The sequence below is a fragment of the Zingiber officinale genome, chromosome 6B (genome assembly GCF_018446385.1).
Source record: "Zingiber officinale cultivar Zhangliang chromosome 6B, Zo_v1.1, whole genome shotgun sequence".
Classification (NCBI taxonomy): Eukaryota; Viridiplantae; Streptophyta; class Magnoliopsida; order Zingiberales; family Zingiberaceae; genus Zingiber; species Zingiber officinale.
The window spans coordinates 60,297,559-60,322,848 of NC_055996.1; the positions used below are offsets into that span (position 1 = coordinate 60,297,559).

Genomic DNA, 25,290 nt, shown 5'->3' on the forward strand with positions numbered 1-25,290 from the left:
AACTATTGCTAGGAATGGCTACACAATGATTGCTTGAGTTGTTGTTGAATTCCTAGCTCCAGGGGCCTTTTTATAGCTCCTGGAAAGTCTATCTCGAGGGTCCAAGGCACCTCCAACAAGGTTTAAGGCGCCTCCAACTCGATCTGCGAATAAAACTTTATCCGCAGCGCAAACGGTCAAACTGGACTGCTCAAGGCGCCTTAAACAATCATTCAAGGCGCCTTCAATGTGTTTAAGGCGCCTTCAAGGTTACTGCTACAGTAATTTCTGCTACAGTAATTTCAGCCTCTTTTGTCTTCTTTTCTTCTCCTCTTTAGCTTCCGAAGCTCCGTTCTTTTGGGTGATTGCGACCAACCGGAATAGGGCTCACCCGAACCCAATTCCCGACCTTCTCCTCGAGCAGCCTTCCGTCCCGGCTTAACGTCCCTCGAACGCCGCGCACGCTCTTCACGCCCACCGGAGTACTCTTCCGCAGCTCTCTCGTCCTTCGGACGCACCGAGCCCGTCGGCTCCCTTCCCGTGCCGTCCTTCTCGCTAGCTGCGTCTTCCGCTCGACTTCCTGTGTTCCTAAGCTCCTGCACACTCAGACACAGGGATTAAACACAGCAGGACCTAACCAACTTGGTTGGTCACATCAAAACTACCACGGGGTCCAACAATCTCCCCCTTTTTGATGTGCATCAACCCAAGTTCAAGTTAGGGTTAAAATAGACATAAAAAGTAATTTTAAAGAAAAAATTACTAAACTAACAAGTTAAGCATAATTTTTTGCAATTAGTAAAATTGCAACACTTTTTATAATAACAGAAATTTCAAAATTTTCTAACTCCCCCTAAACTTGTATTTTTCTCTCCCCCTTTGATCACAGCAAAAATGGGGTTAAAAAAATAACCTATGTTAAGTGAAATGTATAGAATTTTAAAAAAAAATTCTAATTCAAAAATGAATTTTTCCAAACAAAAAAAAAAAATTCTAAGTCAAATTTTTGAATTTTCAAAAAAAATTTCTAAATCAATATGAATTTTTCCAAAAAAAATTTTCTAAGTCAAATTTTTGAATTTTAAAAAAATTCTAAGTCAATAAAAAAATTTCTAAGTCAAATTTAAATTTTTGAATTTTCACAATCTGACTTTTTAGAATTTTAAAAAGATTTAAGAACTTTTAAAGCATTATTTAATTCTAATTTAATGCTTTTTCAGAAAGTTAATTAAACATTTTTTTTTTCAATATTTTAGCTTCCAGGTCGTGGCGAGGCACTAGGCCTTCTTGGTTATTGGAGCAACAACCACTTCCTTAGACAAAGCTTCCATAAAGAATTTCAATATTTAATTTTCTCACTGTAAGCTTTTAATTTTTTGAAAAATTAATTAAGCACAGATTTTGGAACCCAATAGAGGTTCCTACCTACAGGGTTATTCAGATACTTAGGGGGTACATAATTTTTGGGTATCCTTCTAAGCTGGCCTTGATGGTTTATAATATACCAGTTCAATTTTCCATAAACTTTAATTTTTGAATTTGGAAATCTATTTAAACATGTACTATTTCTTAATTTCTCAATTTCTAATTTTAGATTTTTATTTTCAGATTTCAAATTTTTATTTTCTTTTTCTAATTGATCTAATTCTTTAGACAAAGCTTTAATAAACTCAAAAGACTGTTTAGAGTTTAGGGCACGTACCTTACCTCATCTTGCGATGCTCCCCCTTCATCATTGCTTTCTCCTTCTGATGTTCCTCCCCCTTCATCTATGCTCATTTCTGAGCTAGACGTTTCTTCTAGCTGATGGTTGGCCATCAGTGCTAGTCCCGAGAATTCTTCGATGTCTGACTCGGAGGATGATGAATCTGACCAAGTAGCCTTCAGGTTCTTGTGCTTGGAGGATTCTGGTTTCTTGCTTTTTGATTTTTCCCTTTCTTTCTCCTTTCTCTTTAATTTCGGGCAGTCATCCTTGATGTGCCCTTCTTCGTTGCAGTTGTAGCAGCGAACCGTCCTTTTTCTTTCTTGATGCCTCTTTTTCTGCGGTCTAAATTTATTAGAATTAAAAAACTTATTGAACCGTTTTACCAGTAGTGCTGCTTCGGATTCATCGACCGAGGCTTCGGAGTCAGAACCGATTACTTTTGCCTTTAGAGCTATGTTCTGACCGGTCTTCTCTACTCCATTTGGCTCTGAAACTCGAGATTCGTGAAGTTCAAAAGTCGAAAATAACTGTTCTAACGTACTTACCTCGAGGTCCTTAGAGATGTAGTATGCATCTACTAAGGAGGCCCACTCTGGAGTTCTCGGGAAGGCATTGAGCGCGTACCGGATAGAGTCCCGGTTGGTTACCTCTTCTCCAAGGTTCGTTAGTTGCGTTATTAGCTCCTTGATTCTCGCTTGGAGTTGCGCTACCTTCTCGCCTTGGTTCATCCGGAGGTTCGTTAACTGGTTCCAGAGGATGTCGCGCTTCGCTAGCTTCGCTTCGGAAGTACCTTCGTGTAGCTCCAGGAATTTTTCCCAGAGATCTTTCGCTGAGTCGTAGCTTCCGATCCGATTTACTTCTGGTGGTGGCAGCACGCTAAGCAGGTGGAACTCCGCCTTTCCGTTGGCGACGAAATCGGCTTGCTCCTTCTTACTCCATGTGTTTTCTTCTTTGTCTTTCGGCGCTGCAAAACCATATTTCATTGTAATAAGAATATCAAAATCCGTTTTAAAAAATACCTCCATTTTGCGCTTCCATGTGGCGAAGTCTCCGTCGAACTTCGGGGGATGGATGTTCGCTCCGGCCATCGTCTTGATCGTAGTGCTTCAGTTGGCGGTTAGTCCTTCTGAGGCGATCAGGCTCTGATACCACTTGTTGGTGCAGCGGAGGCCGGCAAGAGGGGGGTGAATTGCTGAAAACACAAAATAAAAATACCCTCCTCGGATTTCAACTCAATTAATGCAATAGTAAATAAAGTAAAGGCAGAAATAAAATTAAACCAAGCAAGGAAATAGAAATTAAGTAGAAAACAGGATTTAACCTGGTTACAACCAAGGGGGTTGTTAATCCAGGGCAGTAAGAAAAAGCTCAGTAGAAAAATCTCCTTTGCTGAAGGCGGAGAAGCCTTTTGCACTTTGGAAACTTAGAACTATTGCTAGGAATGGCTACACAATGATTGCTTGAGTTGTTGTTGAATTCCTAGCTCCAGGGGCCTTTTTATAACTCCTGGAAAGTCTATCTCGAGGGTCCAAGGCACCTCCAACAAGGTTTAAGGCGCCTCCAACTCGATCTGCGGATAAAACTTTATCCGCAGCGCAAACGGTCAAACTGGACTGCTCAAGGCGCCTTAAACAATCATTCAAGGCGCCTTCAATGTGTTCAAGGCGCCTTCAATGTGTTTAAGGCGCCTTCAAGGTTACTGCTACAGTAATTTCAGCCTCTTTTGTCTTCTTTTCTTCTTCTCTTTAGCTTCCGAAGCTCCGTTCTTTTGGGTGATTGCGACCAACCGAAATAGGGCTCACCCGAACCCAATTCCCGGCCTTCTCCTCGAGCAGCCTTCCGTCCCGGCTTAACGTCCCTCGAACGCCGCGCACGCTCTTCACGCCCACCGGAGTACTCTTCCGCAGCTCTCTCGTCCTTCGGACGCACCGAGCCCGTCGGCTCCCTTCCCGTGCCGTCCTTCTCGCTAGCTGCGTCTTCCGCTCGACTTCCTGTGTTCCTAAGCTCCTGCACACTCAGACACAGGGATCAAACACAGCAGGACCTAACCAACTTGGTTGATCACATCAAAACTACCACGGGGTCCAACACTATATCCATGCCCCATTGATCAAAAAGATAAGATACTATAGAGGTATTCAATAATTCGGTGGGATGATGAGGAATATTTTGGTGTTTCTGACAAGATAAACATGTTCTCACAAGTTGAGTGGCATCTGCTTATAAAGTAGGACAAAAATATCCAAATAATAATATCTTTTTAGCAAGAGATAGATCTCCCATATGACTACCACAAGAGCCTTAATGCATCTCTTTTAAGATATACTGTATATCATCTGATCCAACACATTTAAGTAAAGGACTAGATAAAGCCCTTTTATATAGATGATCTCCAATCATAGTATACTGGCTTGCATTTTTCTTGAATACCCTAGTTTGTTTCATATCAGTGGGTAAAATTCCTTGCCGTAAAAAATAGAATGATAGGTGTTCTCCAATCACTTTGGATTTCTAGATTGGCCTATTTCTCAATACAAGATACTAATAATGTTTGTTCTACTGGTTTATCTAAATCCCAAGGTATAATGGCTGAAGCTACACTACAAGAAAAAAGCCTTACAACAACGGTTTTTCACCGTTGTCGTAGCCCCTTTCGGACTGTTGTTAAAGGCTGTGTTGTTAAAGGGGGTACCCAAAGACAACGGTTTTTAACCGTTGTCTTTGAAGACAAAGACAACAGTTTTTACAACGGTGAAAAATTGTTGTCTTTTCCTTCAAAGACAACAGTTTTTCACCGTTGTCTTTGAGCGTCTACCTTTAATAACAGGGTCTTCAACAACAGTTTTAAACTATTTACGACAACAGTGAAAAACCGTTATCTTTTTTTGATAAAAAATAAAAAAAATATTAAAATTTATTATACAATTTTCTAGTATTATAAATCATTCAAAATACTAAATTTGTAAATAAAATTTAACATATAATTTTCTAACATTCGAAAATAATATTTACAACATTCCGAAGAAATTTCAAAAGTAGCCAACAAAATGACAACGACACTATTAAAACAAAGGTAGAACAACACAACATCCTAATCCTAGAAGAGTAACACAACATCCTAATCTTGATATCCAGTTTTGAAGAGTTGGATCATTTGAACTACTTTTACCATGTACAACACTAGAAGAGTAACAAAACACTGCTTCTTAATTCTCCTAATCCTTCATCTTCTTCATCCTTGCCATGTTTGCATCGTACTTGGATCGAAGTGGACCAAGTAGATAAAGAAAGAAGATAAACTAAATGCCTTCATCTTCTTCATCCTTGCTTCTTAATTCTCCTAATCCTTCATCTTCTTCATCCTTGCTTCTTAATTCTCCTAATCCTTCAAACTCCACCTGTAAGAAGAAGATAAAGAAATGTCACTTGATCTAAACTAAATGCCTATGAATAATAAAAATGCATTTTCCTGTTTAATAAAGGATGTGATAGCTTGTTTCAACTAATGCATTAAATTATATATCTGAAATAGTCATGATAAAGGAAAATTGTAAATAATATTGTGACAGAGGCTATCTGGAACAATCTTGTAAGAATAAAAGGTTATCTTTAGGATCATTACTAACCGAAACAACTTGAGAGCAAAGCATTGAAAATGGACCTTTGATTTCACTGTTGCATTGGTATGGAATAACACCATATGTACACTTAATAAGTGAAATTTGTAGCATTGAACTGTACCGTCAAAAATCCTCCAATGGACAAACTACAAGTATGTTAAACTATCTCTCTAAATAATTACACTGGGAGCAAAGCATGGCTAAATACATCATCAATTAGGAACAAACTACTAAGAATAAAGAAAGGAAGAATGTAGATGAACTGAAACAACTACTGGCTAAATACCTAAGTGGATCTTCAAAAGTATAGTTATATTGCAAAATTGTTTAAGTGTGGCTCTTGAGTATGCAATATCAAACAGTATAAAGGAATCCAAAAGAAGAATGCATGTGCACAAATGTTAGGAAGGTGAATCCAATGGTCAATTGCATTTTATGGACCTGAAGAATTTTAACTTTTTTACGCAGATCATCAACTAATCTTGTGGTTGGTCTTTCTTGAAGTTCTCTTCTTATCTCCAAAAGAGCACTATCCTGCAAGAAAATAGAGATATAGAGATTAGGAACTGTAAGCATTGCTATTTTATCAAATCTAATTGTGTTAATAAAGGATGTGATAGCTTTAAACATGTCCAAGATCATATTGTTGTGCCGAGAAATTGTGATAAAATTTTAATTGAACTATAATTGTTGGTCATCTCAAATGCCAAAATGTTGCAACTTATACTTCATATCAGTTATCGTATAAAAAATTAGGTATAAACAAAGAACTGAAACCTTTTCATTGATTAGTGCATTCAACTTCTTTATCTCATTCAAATGCTGCTCCCTCCCCTTTAATAATGTGGATTCCATGTTATGAAGCTCCATATTCAACTCAGAGATTATTTTCTCCTTTGCATTCAAGCTCATCAATTTGAAACTAAACAAACAAATTTAATATAAAACAATTTTAAAATATTTTAGCTAACAATAAGAATGATAACTTTTCCCATGACAACTACCTAGCAGAAGTGTCATGTTTTTACATCACGACATGGCCCATAGTTCATAAAACACCCAAAACATTTTAAAAAATAAAAAGAGAGATTTCTTTTAAAGATGCACCAAATGGATGGGAAAACCAAAACTTTTACCATGATATCTTCTCGTTCTTGCTTTTGATATCCTGTTAAACAAATGTGCAAATATTTACTTCCTGGTATACCACTCAGATCCTTTACAGGCCTGTATATTATCTGCAGAAAATGCCACAATCATAACTAAGGACTGATTTCTCAGAAGGATACTCATGATGGAGCATAATGGAAATCAAACAGGTGCTTAATTTCTCAAATGACTTATAGCTTTCTCTATCATTTTGCTTTAAATTTCTTGAAACCACACATATCTACACTAAGGGCAACAAATGCAAGCTCATAAAACTTGACAAAAAAAAAACTCAGAACTGACCCTGGTAGCATCACCCATAATGTCATGTTGCAAACTATCATCAACCCACAATTCATTCACCAGTATTTTCCCATCCTTCCGAGCAGTATCACATACAGGATCATCCTGCACGCAATATTCTTTCAGCCTTCAACTTCTTTAATTTTCAATCCAACAATACAACTCATATCAGAAGAAGTACAAGACTTACAAAAACGCGACGGCAAACAATCACATGCGTGCAGCTCTGATCGTACTGACCCGCATCTATTCCTCCTCTTCGCACAAGCTCAGAGCGACACTACAACAGATCAATAAAAAGCTGAGACACTTTGTAATGGTTCCCTGAACAATCCTTTGGTTCCTTGGGGAATGAAGCCCCCCCAATTGCCGAGGAATTGAGTCTCCCTTAGAGATCTTTCGTGCCATTGTCACTAGCTGATCGCCAGAAACCAAGAAAGGTTCTCCTCTAATCATCTGTGAGTGAAATAACATATCAGATATTGGATAAGACCCATTACCAGATTGACTAAAATTGCCAGAATCGTTTCCCTGGAAAGGGGTATTTGGTCGCGAAACTTGACCAATTTTCAACTCTCTTGTTCCAAAAGAGGGATTCCCAAACAAGTTTACAACTCCAGGATAATGCTGCCGGATTTGAGGAAGAGACGCGTTCCCATTCCCATTTACCAAAGAATCCCGTCCAAAAGAGTCGAGCGAAGACCCAAACAAACAACCCACTCGGTGATGGTTGGTATGGGGCAGGGAACGATCGATCGGTCCATTTCGGTCGGCGCCGAGACGGACATTGCGAAGGTTTTGGAGCAGGAGGGTCTCCTCCAACGGAAGCGAACGCTCCGCTAATGAGCTCGGAACCCCCTCAGACCAGATACACCCACCGCCATCCCCATGGAGGACCGACGTCGGCAACTCATCGGCGATGTGGAAACCGGCACCGTCGGGTCTATCGAGGACACCACGATGACGAAGATGGGGAATCTCATCCAATAGATTATCGATATCGAGCTCCTCCACTCTCTTTCCCATTATCACGTCTCGCTCCTCCAAGAGTCTGGCAGAATCAGGAAAGAAACGGGATAAGAGGAGGATTAGGGTTCGACGACCAAGATTTGTGGCACGGGTAGCCTTCGCGGAGGCGAAGAAGAAGAGTGTGGAGCAAGAAGACGATAGAAGGGGCTTTATATAGAGGAATGCGAAGAGGGCGAGCCCAGAGTACCGTAGACGGCGAGAAGATGCAGGAGTATCTAGGGTTTTCGACGAGAAGATGCAGGAGGAAGAAGTAGAGGACACTTACTGTTAGTGGATTTCATGTCGGAGGTCTTGCCGGTGAGGGCGTCCTTAATGGATTCGTGGACTGCTGCTGCTCCTACGCGGCTCCGGTGAGCGAGAGATTGTGAGAAAAGAGAAAAGAGGGACGGATTGAGAAGATAAAAGGGTGGAATGCGGCGGCAAAAAACTTTCGGGGAGAGGGAAAGAAAAAAAGCGGGGCAAAAATTGGCGAAGGGGAAAAAACGGCGAAGGAAAAAAAACACCAGTATTCAACATCACTTAAGACAACGACTTTTAAAAACTGTTGTCGTAATCCCAAAAAAAAGCGCACATAGACAACAGTTTTCAAAAACTGTTGTTGTAGCATTTAAAAACCGTTGTCGTAGTCTTAAAAAAACATAAATAGACAACGATTTTTAAAAACCGTTGTCGTAGGCCAAAAAAATTGCTAAAAGACAACGGTTTTGGTTAAAACCGTTGTTAAAAGGCAAAAAGACAACGGTTTGGTATAAAACCGTTGTCGTTTGAGTGTTGTTGAATGACATTTTTCTTGTAGTGCTAATTTAGCTAGTTCATCTGCTGCTTGATTGTCTGCTCGGGGGATTTTCTTTATACTTACTTCATGAAATTCAGCTTTTAATTTTTCAAATGCCTCTGCATATAACTTGAGTCGTTCATTGCTAATTCCAAAGTTTCCTGTTAATTATTGTGTTGCCAATTGAAAATCAGAATAAATCACCACACGAGCAGCTCCCACATGCTTAGCAGTCTGCAAGCCAGCTATCAATGCTTCATATTCAGCCTCGTTGTTGGTGGCTCTATAATTCAATCTAACAGATAGTTGTATTCGATCTTCTATAGGGGATATAAGTAGAATCCCTACTCCACTACCTTGTCGAGTAGAAGATCCATCAACATAGATGATCTAGGTTTCCTCTGTTTCTGGACTTGGTATTTCTGTTATGAAATCCACCAAATCTTGAGCTTTGATGGTTGTTCGAAGCTGATACTGTATATCATATTCACTGAGCTCAGTCGTCTACTTGATTAACCTTCCGGACGCCTCTGAGTTAATGAGTACCCGACCCAGAGTGCTATTAGTCAATACTATAATCAGGTGTGATAGAAAATAAGAACACAATCTTCGAGCTGCTAAAACCAATAATCCATAAGCCAACTTCTCAAGTGTCGTATATCGGTACTCTGCTCCCTTTAATAAATGGCTCAAAAAATACACAGGTAACTATTCTTTTTCTTCCTACCTCACTAATACAGAACCAACAACATGTTTGTTGGCTAATAAGTACATCCACAAGGTCTCTCCTACTACTGGCTTAGCTAATACAGGAAGAGTAGACAAATATTCTTTCAGCTCCTTAAACGCCCTGCTGCAGTCCTCATCCCATTGAAATTTAGTTGCTCGTCAGAGTATTTTGAAGAAGGGGAGGCTCTGATTGGCTAACCGAGAGATGAAGTGAGACAGGGCGATAATCCATGTCAATCTTTGTGCTTCCTTTAAATTTCATGGAGGAGCCATGTCTTGTAGTGCTTTTACTTTGTTGGGATTGACTTTTATTCCCCGGCCGGTCACCATGTATCCCAGGAATTTTTTACTTTTGGCCCCAAATAAGCTTGCTAGGATTGAGCTTGAGTCTGTACCTTCTCAGGGGCCTACAAGTTTCTTCTATGTAAGCACATAAATTAGAATCCCGTATAGATTTAATAAGTATGTCATCCACATAAACTTCTATGTTTCTTCCTATTTGTTTCTGAAAAACCTTGTTCATGAGCCTCTGATAAGTAGCTCATGCATTCTTTATATTGGTTGCTACTCGGAAAACCCAATGGCTCTACTGTACAAAAATTTTGTACGTGAACTGAACCTTTCCTAGCTACCATGTGTTCTTTTAAGTTAAACTTGTATCTCCTACGGAATTTAACACGTTTGATTCCAAGTTTAACTTATATGTTCTTTTAGGTTTAGATCTCCTGTGGAACTTAACACGTTTGATCCAAATCACCTAGGTTATAAATTCAATTAAATATCAGTTTCCAAAATTGGCTTCCAGTACTGCATGGCGAGGCACTTGGCCTTCTTGGATATTGGAGCAACCACCACAGACTAGACAAAGCCTTTTAAGGAAAGTTAATATTTAATTTCCTTATATAACTCTAGGTTAACCAAAAGGAACAATCAAATCACAAGGAAAAAAGAAAAAGAACACAACATCGAAATTAAATTCGAAAAACAAGAATCGAATGCCTCTTGTATTTGGTATTTATACAAAGAACATTTAACTAGTATGATGCGAAAATTAAATACTAGTTATACCTCTTCCTTGTATGCTAAAAACCTCGAGATCTTCTGCCGTATCTCTCGCCTCCTCTTGGACGTCGTGTGGGCGACGATCCTCCAAGACGAACACCACCCGTAGAGCTTCTCCTCCTTCTCTAGAATTCGGCCACCACCACCATAAACGAGCAAAAGAGAGCAAAGGGAAGAGAGGGAGAGGGGTCGGCCACTTGATGATCTCCAACAACACAATATCAATTGTTCTATTTTTTAAGGCCTCCTCTTCCCCCCTTTTTATATTAGTTTCCCAATGAAAAATTATGGAAAGAGTTTTATAAAAATTAGACTCATTCCTATTTCCTTTTAATTTTTTATTTTTCTTTCCTTTTAATTAATCAATCCTAGATTGATTTATTAATTAAACAACTATTTGTTGATGTTTAATTATTTGACCGGCCCCTTCCTTGGGCACCAAGCAAGGTGGCCGGCCACTTATTAAAAGGGAAAGAAAGAAAAAAATTTTTTATAAAATTTTAAAAGAAGAAAACTTCTAATAAAATTTTACAAACTCTTTTTTTTTCTAATGTGGATATTAAAAGGAAAGTTTTAAAATTTAAAACATCTCTAATAATATTTCTTTTTAAAAGAAAGTTTTATAAATTTTACAACTCTCTTTTAAAACTTTGTGGCCTAATTTAAATTAGGAAAATTTTATAAATTTTTAAAATCTCTCTTTTTACAAATTATAAATATCTGAGGAAAGTTAAAAATTCAAAAACAACCTTCCTAATTTGAATATCGCGTCCGGCCCCCTTACCCAAGGCAAGGGCCGGCCACTTCTAGAGAATATGTGGCCGGTCATTGCTTGGTCACCAAGCAATGAACCGGCCCCTTCTTGGACACCAAGATCGACTTTTCTTTGGATGGACTTGAGGCTTTATTGAGACTACAACAGGGACCTAGAGGAGAAATTGGTTTTGGCCTTCCGATGAGCTTGAGTATCCCGTGCTCGCCCCGAACACACAACTCAAGTTCATCGATAATAACTCATTCCACTAGAGAGTTATTACCGCACTACCGCACCAATCCCAAATTACATTATGGGCTCCTTCTTATCATGAGTGTGTAAGTCTCTTTGTGTTTAAGATTACGAATGCCCACTAATTAAGTGAGTTACTTACAACTCATTTAATTAATATCTAGCTCCAAGAGTAGTACCACTCAACTTTATTGTCATGTTGGAATAGGTCCACCTGCAGGGTTTAACATGGCAATCCTTATGAGCTCCTCTTGGGGACATTCTCAACCTAGATTACTAGGACACAATTTCTGTTATGCTCCGCAAGTGTACGGAAATGTCGCAAGTAATATAAAAGATTATCGTATCCACAGGGACTGGAATAAGCACTAGAAATGTCTCAATGCGAATTAGCTAAACAACTATCCAATCGTTTCAAAAGCAAAGTAAAGGTAAACAAATCTAATATTAGAGATCAACAAACAAGAGTTTAGTGTTTTGGGTTATGATAAAGGGAGATTCTAGGAGTTTCGGTTTCTTTGTAAGATTTCTTGAATGTAAATGGTTCACCAATTCTTATTCCTCAATTGCCAAACATGTAAAAAGTTGTCGGTTCCCTCTTGCAATAGACAACCGGCTAAGGACTGAGAAATGTATCTAAATAGGATTAATTAGACATGAACCTACGTTGTCCTTACACAGAAGCGCACCTATTACTATGCCTTCCTCGGATATCAACATAGAAGCCCACAACTTATTAATCTATAAAGATACAAGAAGCTAATCATAGAATCCATCCTACTCTCTTGAATATTCCTATTTCCTCTTCAAGATTATCTCTCAAATGTCCTTACACGGGCTTGCACCTGTCACGTGGATACCTCGGATGATCGAGTGAGAGTTTATCCTTACCAAGTCCATAAGAAATCCAAACAATCAATCAAGAATGAGAATTAAGCACAAACCACCATCAATCATTCAAGATCTAATTGATACAAGCAAGATAATGTCATTGAAACAAGAAAATGGCAAATCCATAAGAGATTACATCAATCCATCATACAAATACTCCCTTAATCCTAGAATACAAGATCTACTCCATGAATCGAGGAAGAAAACCCGAAAGAATAGAGATTACAAGCATTCCTTGAATCCCCAATCCAAGAAAACAAGAAGAGGGGAAAAGAGAAAACTTATCTACGAAGAAGCCTTGTCTTCGGATCCAATCCTCGCTCCGGAGCCGGAATCGCCAAGAACTCCCCTTGAATCGCCCAGAAATCCTCCCAAGAATGGGAGGAAACCACCAAATCTTGCCTTCTCCCAAAGGGGGAGAGATCCCCTCTCAATTCATGAAGAAGGGTTTAAATAGAGGAGGGAATCGGGCGCCACACGGCCGTGGCCGTGTGAGATTCACACGGCCATGTCCAGCTCCTTCTCAAACCTGCACAGTCGTGTGACTCCACACGGCCAGAACCCTTCTGCTCTGGAATGCTACACGGCCGTGTGGTGCACACGCCCACCCTGCTTGGTCTCTGGAAGTCTCACACTGCCGTGTAGATCCACTGCTCTGGTTGGCTTCAAACCTTGACACGGCCGTGCGAGGTTCACACGGCCATGTCATCTTTCTCTTCTGTTGGTGCCAAACTCCACACGACCCGAGCTCCATACCAGTGCAGGGCCGTGTGAGGTACACGGCCCGGTGCTTTCTCCCTTCGTCTCCTCCAATGCATGCCCAAAGATGTAGATTCTTCACCAAATCGACTCCTGTGTATAGAAAATGCACAAAAAGCAGATCTCCGAACCAAAAGAGTAAATATGCTAAAAGGAAAGCTGGAAGTATAAAAATGCATAGATCAAGCATGCTCAAAGTATGTAAATGTGCGTAAAAACATGCATAAAAGAGTATATAATCTACGCACATCACCAGCCTTCTTTAAACCTTGTCCTAGCAAAATAGCTAAGTCTAAATTCATATGTCCTACAACACATTCATAAAACCCAGTGCACTTTCCTAACTCTATCAAAAAGTTTCATTAACGAGCATGATCATGGAAACAAGTAAAGTATGGTTCAAGCATAAGAATCTTGTGCGCAGTGTAAAAGTAACTCAACACCCTTCAAGTTTCAATCCATGTCCTAGTCAAGTCATCATCAAATTTGAATTCCTAATGTTTCCAGTGAAAGACAAGTAACCAGTGATAGGCACTTACTTACCATTCACTTGGTTCATATTTCTCAACTAACCCAAGGTCTCAAAGGTGTGCTCAATCTCAAGAGAAGCTAAACAGTCATTTCCCCAGTAACCTAACTCGGTCTCAAAGGGGTGACTTGCTAGATTCCACTCATGACAACTGTTTTTTATATCCCTTATTGTTTTTTTATTAATTTTTTTTTATAAGTGTTTGCATTATGCAAAACTTATTCACAAATGTACTTTTAGCACACATGTTGGGATATTTTGATTTTTCCAAATGAGCTTTAATGATTTGAGCCTCATCCAGTAACCAAAATGAAAGTTGAGAAATCACCATGGAAACCAAGTACTAAGCAAACAAGATGAATCATGACTATTTCAATGACATCAACTATTCAAGCATCAAGCACAAGTGTAGTGAAGATAAAATCCTTAGGGTTGAACCAAAACTAAAACTCATAACAATAAGATTCTTAGCTTATTAATGCTTCCCAAGATAGAAAAAAAGAACTACACAAAGTTTACTACTAGCATCATTCGAACATCATGAATCAAGCCAATAATCGTGCTAACATTTCACTTGAATCCAAAAAAGCATATAAGTGAAATTTTGATGTTCTCAAGATGTATGCCACAAAAAATCAAAACACAATGCAAGACATAAGAAAAAACAAAAACAAACAAAGCAAATCAAATGCATCTAATGCATCCCCCCAGACTTAAATTTTTCATTGTCCCAATGAAAACTAAAAACAATGTGGAGGAGATTTTAAAAGAAGTTACCAAGTGATGAGCTCCAAATGGTTGACGTTCATGTTTTTAAAGATACTCCTCCATCCAATACTCACATTCCTCCACAACTTTGAATTCTACAACAATAAGATAGACAAGAAAAATTAAGTAGAGGATACATGTTTATTATAAAGAGAGAACTAAAGACATAAAAGAAAATAAGGAAAATGAACTTGGGTTGCCTCCCAAGAAGCGCTTGTTTAAGGTCATTAGCTCGACCACCTCATTAGATTCATCTAAATCTTGCTCTTGGAGGGGTAAGATATTTTAGAACCCTCCTACCAAGGGCTCTTATTATGGAGGGAGCTTTCATCAAAGGAGCTACAAAGTAAAGTATAACTCTCTCCATCTTCGTCTTCTTGGAAATTTTTTCAGGTGGTCGAAGACGGTTCAGATTGAGCTTCCAATTATTGGCCCATGTGAAATCTGCACATCCAAAAGAAAAACAAATCTCCCACAAGCATGTTATATAGTATAGAGCTAGAACCATATCAAGATAAGATGAATAAGTAATAAAAACTGAATCACATCCAACAAAGTCAATTATAGGTACCTCCATAAAGTTTTCCAAAAGATCACAAGAAATACTAACCTTACTTTGTTGAGAAATACTTGAAATTTCTAAACATGTAGATGTGACTTCCTCTGAATCAAATGATGGTTCTGGCTCTAGCTTAGGTGTTGATGATATCAATGATGGTGATTCTCGAGACTCTACTAGCTCTGTATAAGTCCCTACACATTGTTCCACAACATGATCAATTCTTAAAACCTCTAAGGGTTGTCTTGACAAAGGTGGTGATCCTTGAGATGCTGCTTCCACAACACAGCTCCCTACACATTCTTCCATATCATCATCATCAACACATACATCAAAAAATAAACCAACATCTATGTCCTCAATAGGAGAATCAATAACAAGAGGATCAATAACTTCACTTGCAGTTTTAAGTTGATCTACCACATCACATTCATCATCTGAAAATTCGATGTCACTATAACACCTTATAAAATTTTGAGATAGATCTGAAAACTTATTTACCACTACATTATCAATAAAATCCTCATCTGAAAAATCTTCATCTTCATATATATTCAAAAATCTACACTCAACCATATTAGTGTCACAGGATTTGCCGAAGTCTTTATTTTCATTGACCCCCACTAACCTTTGTGGAAAAGGAACCCTTAGTGAAGGTCCTGGGAAAGACTGAACTCCCTTTTTCCCAAATTCCCTTTGAGCTTTTGGAGGAGGTCCAACTTGCTTATCTAATGTTGGTGTGATTAATCGTTGAGGGAAAGGTACTTCTGGCCTTTGGGAACTTCCCAGAGAAATGGAACTGAGTTCTTGTGATCTTCTATTATTCTTCTCCTTAATTCTAAACATGTCGTTCTTCAGAAGTTCTTCATGATTTTTTCCACTTCTCAACCCAACATCATCACACTTTTCATTGGATCTTGACTGTGTAGGAGGGGGATCTTCTTTAAACGATTTTGAAACAATACTATCAAGCTTTGCCCCCAAATGTTTGAACTCCTCACTCTGTGACTTGTGAATTTCAACATTTTTAGGTGGTTGAATTTCATTTTGTTTGACAGGCTCTCTTACATTTATAGCTTGCACTTTTTGAATATCTGAGGGAAATTCCATCCAACTTTTGTTCGACCATTCATGGAGGTTCAATGTCACTTGATCAATTAACGAATAAGCTTCATCTACACTTTTGTCCATAAAAGAACCTCCAGCTGATGAATCCAATAAAGTCTTGTCTAAGAAAGAAATTCCCCCATAGAATATGTGCAAAATCAACCATTTTTCAAAACCATGATGAGGGCACTGTCTTTGAAGACTCTTGAATCTATCCCATGCTTCAAATAATGATTCTCCATATGCCTGAGAAAAATTTGTTATGCAATTCCTCATATACACCGTTCTACTTGGAGGGAAAAAATGATTCAGAAATTGCTTCTCCAATTGTTCCCAACTTGTGATGCTTTGAGAACAGAGAGAATATAGTCAAGTCCTTGCTTTATCCTTGATACTGAAAGGAAATATCATCAATCGAACTACATTTGCTGATACTCCTTCACATTTCACCAAATCACAAATCTCTAAAAATGTTTCAAGATGCAGATAAGGACTTTCTGATACTTCTCCTCCAAATTTGTGACCTTGTATCATGAAAATTATCTCTGGGTCTAGTTGGAAACTTTCTACTTCAATTTGAGGTTGCACAATAGGAGATAAAAATCTTGCAGAAAAGGGTGTAGAAAAATTTCTCATGGTCCTGCTTGACATGTTAGTGCTCATGGATATTCAAGAAGAAAAAGAAAATTATCAAGAATCAAAAACAAGAAATAAAATGCAATATGAAAAGCAAGAAAGCAAATGCAGAATTTAAATTGCAAGAAAGAAAGTGCATACTGAAAAAAAGAAAGAAAAGATAAAAGAAAAAAGAAAAATGTCTAGAATAATTCATATGCTAAAAATTGCAAGATATGTTTACAAAAGAAAAGAAGAAAGAAACAAGATCAAAAGAGAAAACAGAGAAAAGTTAGATTAGAGTACTAGAAATCAAGAATGCAAAGTTAGAATTAGAATTAGAATTCCAACAAAAAGAGTTGTCAAGAATGTTATTCAAGAAAGGAAAAACTTACGAAAACAGAATTCTAACAATTAGTTATAACTATGCAAATCAAAAGAAAAAAAGAAAAATTATGTTTAGTCTAACTCAATTGATAATTCCTAATGTTATAGCACAGTCCCCGGAAACGGCGCCAAAAACTTGTTACGCTCCGCAAGTGTACGGAAATGTCGCAAGTAATATAAAAGATTATCGTATCCACAGGGACTGGAATAAGCACTAGAAATGTCTCAATGCGAATTAGCTAAACAACTATCCAATCGTTTCAAAAGTAAAGTAAAGGTAAACAAATCTAATATTAGAGATCAACAAACAAGAGTTTAGTGTTTTGGGTTATGATAAAGGGAGATTCTAGGAGTTTCGGTTTCTTTGTAAGATTTCTTGAATGTAAATGGTTCACCAATTCTTATTCCTTAATTGCCAAACATGTAGAAAGTTGCCGGTTCCCTCTTGCAAAAGACAACCGGCTAAGGACTGAGAAATGTATCTAAATAGGATTAATTAGACATGAACCTACGTTGTCCTTACACAGAAGCGCACCTATTACTATGCCTTCCTCGGATATCAACATAGAAGCCCACAACTTATTAATCTATAAAGATACAAGAAGCTAATCATAGAATCCATCCTACTCTCTTGAATATTCCTATTTCCTCTTCAAGATTATCTCTCAAACGTCGTTACACGGGCTTGCACCTGTCACGTGGATCCCTCGGATGATCGAGTGAGAGTTTATCCTTACCAAGTCCATAAGAAATCCAAACAATCAATCAAGAATGAGAATTAAGCACAAACCACCATCAATCATTCAAGATCTAATTGATACAAGCAAGATAATGTCATTGAAACAAGAAAATGGCAAATCCATAAGAGATTACATCAATCCATCATACAAATACTCCCTTAATCCTAGAATACAAGATCTACTACATGAATCGAGGAAGAAAACCCGAAAGAATAGAGATTACAAGCATTCCTTGAATCCCCAATCCAAGAAAACAAGAAGAGGGGAAAAGAGAAAACTTATCTACGAAGAGGCCTTGTCTTCGGATCCAATCCTCGCTCCGGAGCCGGAATCGCCAAGAACTCCCCTTGAATCGCCCAGAAATCCTCCCAAGAATGGGAGGAAACCACCAAATCTTGTCTTCTCCCAAAGGGGGAGAGATCCCCTTTCAATTCATGAAGAAGGGTTTAAATAGAGGAGGGAATCGGGCGCCACACGGCCCCGTGACACGGCCGTGTGAGATTCACACGGCCATGTCCAGTTCCCTCTCTACCAAACCTGCACGGCCGTGTGACTCCACACGGCCAGAACCCTTCTGCTCTCTGGAAATGCTACACGGCCGTGTGGTGCACACGGCCACAGCCTGCTTGGTCTCTGGAAGTCTCACACGGCCGTGTAGATCCACACGGCCATGTAAGGCTTCTGCTCTGGTTGGCTTCAAATCTTGACACGGTCGTGCGAGGTTCACACGGCCATGTCATCTTTCTCTTCTGTTGGTGCCAAACTCCACACGGCCCGAGCTCCATACCAGTGCAGGGCCGTGTGAGGTACACGGCCCGGTGCTTTCTCCCTTCGTCTCCTCCAATGCATGCCCAAAGATGTAGATTCTTCACCAAATCGACTCCTGTGTACAGAAAATGCACAAAAAGCAGATCTCCGAACCAAAAGAGTAAATATGTTAAAAGGAAAGCTGGAAGTATAAAAATGCATAGATCAAGCATGCTCAAAGTATGTAAATGTGCGTAAAAACATGCATAAAAGAGTATATAATCTACGCACATCAGTTTCCTTCTATAATCAACAACACATACTATAAGTGATATCATTTCCCAACTTATCGGGCTTATTGATTTATTGAACTAAATCTCACCCATTGATAAATTAAAGAAATAAATATCAAATATATGTGCTTGTTATTATATTAGGATTAAGAGCACACACTTCCATAATAACTGTGGTCTTTTGTTCCTTTATAAAGTCAGTATAAAAGAAACGACCTCTAATGGTCCTACTCAATACACTCTAAGTGTACTAGTGTAATTATATAGTTAAGATAAACTAATATCTAATTACACTACGATCTTCCAATGGTTTGTTCCTTTCCATCTTGATCGTGAGCTACTGTTTATAATTTATAAGTTACTGATAACATGATCATCTGTGTGTGACACCACACACCATGTTATCTACAATATAAATTAATTGAACAACTACATTTATCATAAATGTAGACATTTGACCAATGTGATTCTTATTTCTAGATAAATGTTTATACCAAAAGCTAGGCTTTTAGTATACATCCTAACAATCTCCCACTTATACTAAAAGACTAAGCTGCCATATCTGCTACCATACATCTAAATCCCAACCCTTCAACATGCCCATCAAAAGCTCTTGCCTTTGTAACACCCCTAGAAAGCCTAGATAAGAAAGTAAGGATAATGAGAGTTTGAAGGTAGTGAAAAGAAGGTGTAAATATTCTAAGTTGAATATTAAGATGGGAAGGATTTAGATGATTAAAACTTTATGAAAGAAAATAAAGTTGAGAATATAAATCATCTATATTTATAATACATGGAATTAATGTAAACAAAAGGAAGGAATATGAGATAATATATATGTGTATGAAATATTTATGCATAATGCATAATATGGTGATATATGAATTATTATGTACAAAAAATATCAATAATATGTTAGAAGAGAAATAGGATTGAACCTTGGACCTCTTGTAAGGAACATGTATAGGATATCAAAGGGGATAGGAGAATTATTGATAAGGAGAGAAAGGACTAAGTAGTTAAGAATAAGAAAGGATTCTTTTACTTAAAAGGAAAAGGAAGTAAAAAGAAGTAAAAATATACATAACCAAGTTTTGATCCTTGGTTCTCTTGTGGATGCATGCATATGTTAACCAAGTGTGATAGGAGAGGATATTGTAAGAGGAGAGATAGGAATTTTAATTAAAGGAAAGAAAAGAGAGAAATTAAAGGAAAGAAAAGAGAGAACTCAAGAAGCATTTCTCTAGAATATTCTTATCATTAAATAGGAGAAATAAATAAGGAGGATGAATCAAGTCAAGTTTTCCTCCCCTCATTTTAGTATAAATAGGCATGGAGGGGTGGCTTCATCCTCAACTCACTCTCCTCCTCTTCTCCTAGAGGTGCCGAGACACTCCCTCTTTTCTTTCTTTCTTTTTGTTGCCGAGCAACACAAGAGGAAGAAGCCTCCTCTTCTTCCTCCTCCTCTCCACCAAAAGACCTAGCCACTTCTTCCTCCATTGGTGCCAAGCAAAGCAAGCAAGGAAGAAAGGTCCACAAGCAAGTTCTCAACTCTAGGAAACTTAAGCAAAGAAGGTAAGCTTCCCCTCACCTGTGGTACAAGGCTTCTTATGTATTTTCAGATTTTTTTTTTATGAGGATTTTTAAAGCTAGAAACAAATTTAAGAAAATTCGGATTCAAAAGGGTTTTTCAATCTAGGAATACTTGTATAAGTCCTCTCTTCATGATGATTTTTCTATGTCTTGTAAGAAAGTTTTCCCCTATGTTTTTATACACATATGATGCATGATCAGAGGAGTATTTAGCCCTAGAAATTCAACCAAAAAAAAAATATTGTAAAGAGGTTAGGAAAATTATTGTCTAACCAAACTAGTGCAAGGTTCCCTCTATGAAATGCTAAGGGCCTTTCTATGGTTTTCTTGCTTGGAAATTAATTGGAACCAAAAGAAAACTCACTTGTATGCTTCGGACCAGAAAGGTTAAGGGTTAGAAAGACCTTCAAAAAAAAATTTAAATAAACATGCTCCTATGATAGGATATAAAGTTTCTCAAAGGGTGTTCACATTGCTAGAAACTCATGAACTCTTTTTAGGGGTTTTTTTTTTCGGCCATGATAAAAGGGATAGCTTAGATTAGCCTAAACAAAAATATTAATATGCTCAAGACCTCTGTGATATTATGATATGAAAGTTGATTAATGCTCTCAGGTTTAATTGGAATGTAGAAAATTAGTTACATGATATAAGACATGTAAGATCACAAGAGTCCTAGCTTGTTTATGATCCAATTTTGTGTATGATGTTCTTAGTAACTTTTGCCATGATATTTACTTAGGCTTTCCATGCTTTAGGCCACTTAAGAAACCTAGCTTAAGGACTGGTAGGTTTCGGCCATGAAGGAAAATAAAAGAAAAAGGGAAAGAAACCTAGGAAATGCTATACATAATGAGAAGAAATGAAATTATGTTATGTAATATGCCATGATATGTTATAGCATAGGAAATGCTATACATAATGAAAAAAAATGAAATTATGTTATGTAATATGCTATGATATGTTATAGCATAGGAAATGCTATACATAATGAGAAGAAATGAAATTATGTTACGTAACATGCCATGATATGTTATAGCATAGGAAATGCTATACATAATGAGAAGAAATGAAATTATGTTACGTAACATGCCATGATATGTTATAGCATAGGAAATGCTATACATAATGAGAAGAAATGAAATTATATTATGTAATATGCCATGATATGTTATAGCATAGGAAATGCTATACATAATGAAAATAAATGAAAAAAGGAAATGCATGAAAGATTGTTAGGGACATGATATGATAGTTATGCATGATAAGTTATTTTTGTATGGTTTGTACCAAGGGTGGGCTCCGTAAACGCCCCGGGGTCGATGGAGTAAGACTCGGACCTCGTCAGTAATGGGCCTCTGAGTGCCCTAGGTCGATGGAGTAAGACTCGGGCCTCGTCAGTAATGGGCCTCTGAATGCCCTAGGTCGATGGAGTAAGACTCGGGCCTAGTATGTATGCATGGTAGGGTTCAAGACTTGCTACCTTGGATCTACCTATGAAGCGCGCGCATTATGTATGTGGTACAAACCGGGATCCCCTCTAATGATGATATTAATTTCAAGTACTTATAAGTATAAGTTTTCAAATTCATGATGCATTGCCTACATATGTGCTTGAATTATCTGATGATTAGATATAATGTCATGTGATATTATATGAATATGAATATGATACCCTTGTATGTCGTATCCTTATGATACCTCGCATGATATTGATATGCAATGATATGAATTCGGTTTTAGTGAGTAGGAAAGGAACTTACTGAGCCATGAGTGCTCATAGCTTACTTTCCTTGTACCGCAGATATGGGGGACGGATATTCGGAATGACGGAGCAGCAGGAGGAGCAGATAGTGATGTGTGTGGTGGTGGCTCGGCAGGAACGATTCGGACAAATTAATATTTTTAGTTATATGATCAATATATGCACATTCGAACTAATCAGAATATGTGATATCATGCTTATTTAAATAAAAGGAATGATTTAAAATTTTCCGCTGTTATAGTATAACTAAAGCATGTACGTAAGTAGTATAAGATCGTAGCGCCGCCTTTGGTAAGAAGGGTGGGTGTTACAGCCTTAAGGGCCTTAGTGAAAAGATCTATAGGTCATCATCTGATGCAATCTATGCAGCAACAACTTTTCCTCGTTTATACGATTTCTCGTATTGGGTGGTACTTGCGCTCTATTGTGTTTACTTGCCTTATAGACTCATGGTTTCTTCGAGTTTGCTACTGCACCACTATTATTACAATAAATTGTAATAATCTTTGGACAAACTAGAAATCATATCTAAGTCTATCTTGAGGTTATTGAGTCATTCAGCTTTTATTACTACCTCAGAGGCTTGCCATATACTCAGCTTCTATGGTGGAGTCCAGAAAAACACCTATGCTTATCACTCTTCCATAGTTATGACTTTACCTCCTAAAGCAAACACAAAACCCCGAGGTTGACTTACTATTGTCCCTATCCGATTGGAAGTCAAAATCCGTGCAACCCACAGGGACCAAATTAACTGCCTTGTAAGCTAGCATATAATCTCAAGTGCCTTTAAGGTACTTCAATATATGCTTTACTGCAGTCCAATGCCCTTGTCTAGGGTTACTTTGATATCTGCTAACTATGCCCTTGGCAAAACAGATTTCTGATCTCGTGCATAGCATACATTAGGCTTCCGACAGCCGAAGCATAAAGAACTGCCTTCATTTCCTCTATCTCCTTTGATGTCTTCGGAGACATCTCTTTAGATAAAGCTACTCCAAGCCCAAAAGGTAAGAAACCTTTCTTGGAGTTCTGCATGCTTAAAACGAGCAAGGATTTTTTTTCGATATATGAAGCTTGGGATAAGTAAAATATTCTTTTCTTGTGATCCCTTATTACTTTGATCCCAAGAATATATACATTCTCCCAAGTGCTTCATATCGAATTGTTTGGACAACCATACCCTTACTTCTGACAATATTTTGATATTGTTTCCATCTACCAAAAATGTTATCTATGTATAGTACAAGAAATACCACCACGTTTCCATCACACTTTTTGTATACACAAGACTTATCCGGTTACTAAATAAATCCATAGGTCTGGATTACTTTGATAAATCGGATGTTCCAAGACCTTGAAGCTTTGCCTCAGTCCATAGACTGATTGAGCTTGCACACAAGATGCTCTTTGCCCTTTGCAATGAACCCTTCTGGTTGCTTTATATGGATGTTTTCTTCAAGACTTCCATTAAGGAATCTTGTCTTGACATCCACTTGCCAAATAGATAAAAGAATCCGGATAGACTTAAGCATGGCTACCAGTGAAAAAGTTTCCTTATTCATCAAGTCTTGCTTTGAAAGTTTCCACCTTCCTATCTTTCCATCTTTTCCTATTGTAGACCTATTTTCACCCACTGGCTTTTACACCATCTGGTGGTTCTACAAGCTTCCAGATTTGATTAGAATACATATATTTTAATTCTGTATTCATTGCTCTTTGCCAAGATGCTACATCTTTGTCTTGGAGTGCTTCATCATATGTCCGGGATCAGGCTCATGTTCATTTGGGATCAAGTGCAAAGATTTTTCCAAAACATGAATCTTTTAGGTTGTTTGACAACCCTCCCACTACGATGATGCACTGTCTATAATTGTGTATCAATTGTGATACGTGTTGCAGTTTCTTGTGATATTTCATCTTGTACAGTTGGTACTAGATTAGACGTATCTTTTATTAAGAACAAATTTACTTATGGGCTTGTGGTTTATTACATAGTCCTTTTCTAAAAATCGGTCATTGATTCTAACAATGACCTTCTGATTTTTTAAGACTATAAACCTACTTTCGTTTCTTTAGGATAGCTCACAAACAAGTGAACTCCTCCCCAACTTATCAGTATCTCTCATGTGCTAGACCACCCAAATCCGAATATGCTTCAGACTAGGCTTACGCCCATTCTGCAATTCTATGGGAGTAGAGAGTTCTGACTTTAGAAGGTATTATGTTCACTTCTGTTTCTAGTGTATATCCTTAAAATGAATTTGGTAATTAATTCATCATCAATCTACTTATTTCCATAAGAGTCCTATACCTTATTTCTACTACACCATTCTGTTGGGGTGTACTAGGTGCAGTTAGTTGGGATTGAGTCCCGACTTCTGATAAGTGACTCCTAAATTATCCCAAGAGGTACTTGCCACTACGATCTTACCATAGTGACTTGATACTTTTACTTTAACATTTCTCCACATCAGCCTTGTACTCTTTGAACTAATCAAAGCACTTAGTCTTGCGGCACATCAAGTAAATGTATTTGTACCTTGAATAGTTGTCTATAAAATAGACGAAATATTTGATACTAACTCTTGTCATAGGATCACACAAATCAGAATGAACCTATTCCAATGTATCTTTGGCTCCATACCCCTTATACTTAAAAGCTTCTCGGTTATTTTTCCTTCCAAGTAAGACTCGCAGGTTGGAAAGATTTCCACTACCAATGAACCCAAAAGTTCATCAGCTACCAATGAACCCAAAAGTTCATCAGCTACCAATGAATCCTACTCAAGTTAATATAACCTAGCCTTAGATGCTAAAGATATAATTGGTTCATTTCCGAAGGTTGCTTTCTCTTAAAGTTAGAAGATGTGTTACTAATTTCCATTTGTTGCATCGTGGGAGTTATTGGATTTATAAATTGCCAACTAACGTACCAGAACAGATAACTTCCCTTTTTTTCTTAATAACAACTTTGTTATTAAAAGAGGCAGAATATCAAGTTCTTTGAATAGTTTAGAAATTGAAAACTAGTTCTTTCTAAACTTGGTACGTAAAGACAATTACTTAAAATTCATATTTTATTCTTATCAAAGGATAAACATCTCCCACTGCAACAGCTGCCACTTTTACAGCAGTGCTCATGTGGACGGTGTTTTTATTTTCATTTAGTTGTCGGGT

General features: G+C 37.8%; 1 non-coding gene across 1 annotated transcript; it reads left to right on the forward strand.

Moving 5' to 3' along the window:
• The first annotated feature begins 16,142 nt into the window (after nucleotides 1-16,142).
• On the forward strand, nucleotides 16,143-16,248 carry LOC121993300. The gene has a single exon (XR_006115162.1). It is a non-coding gene; the product is annotated as a small nucleolar RNA R71 (small nucleolar RNA).
• The last annotated feature ends 9,042 nt before the right edge of the window (nucleotides 16,249-25,290 follow it).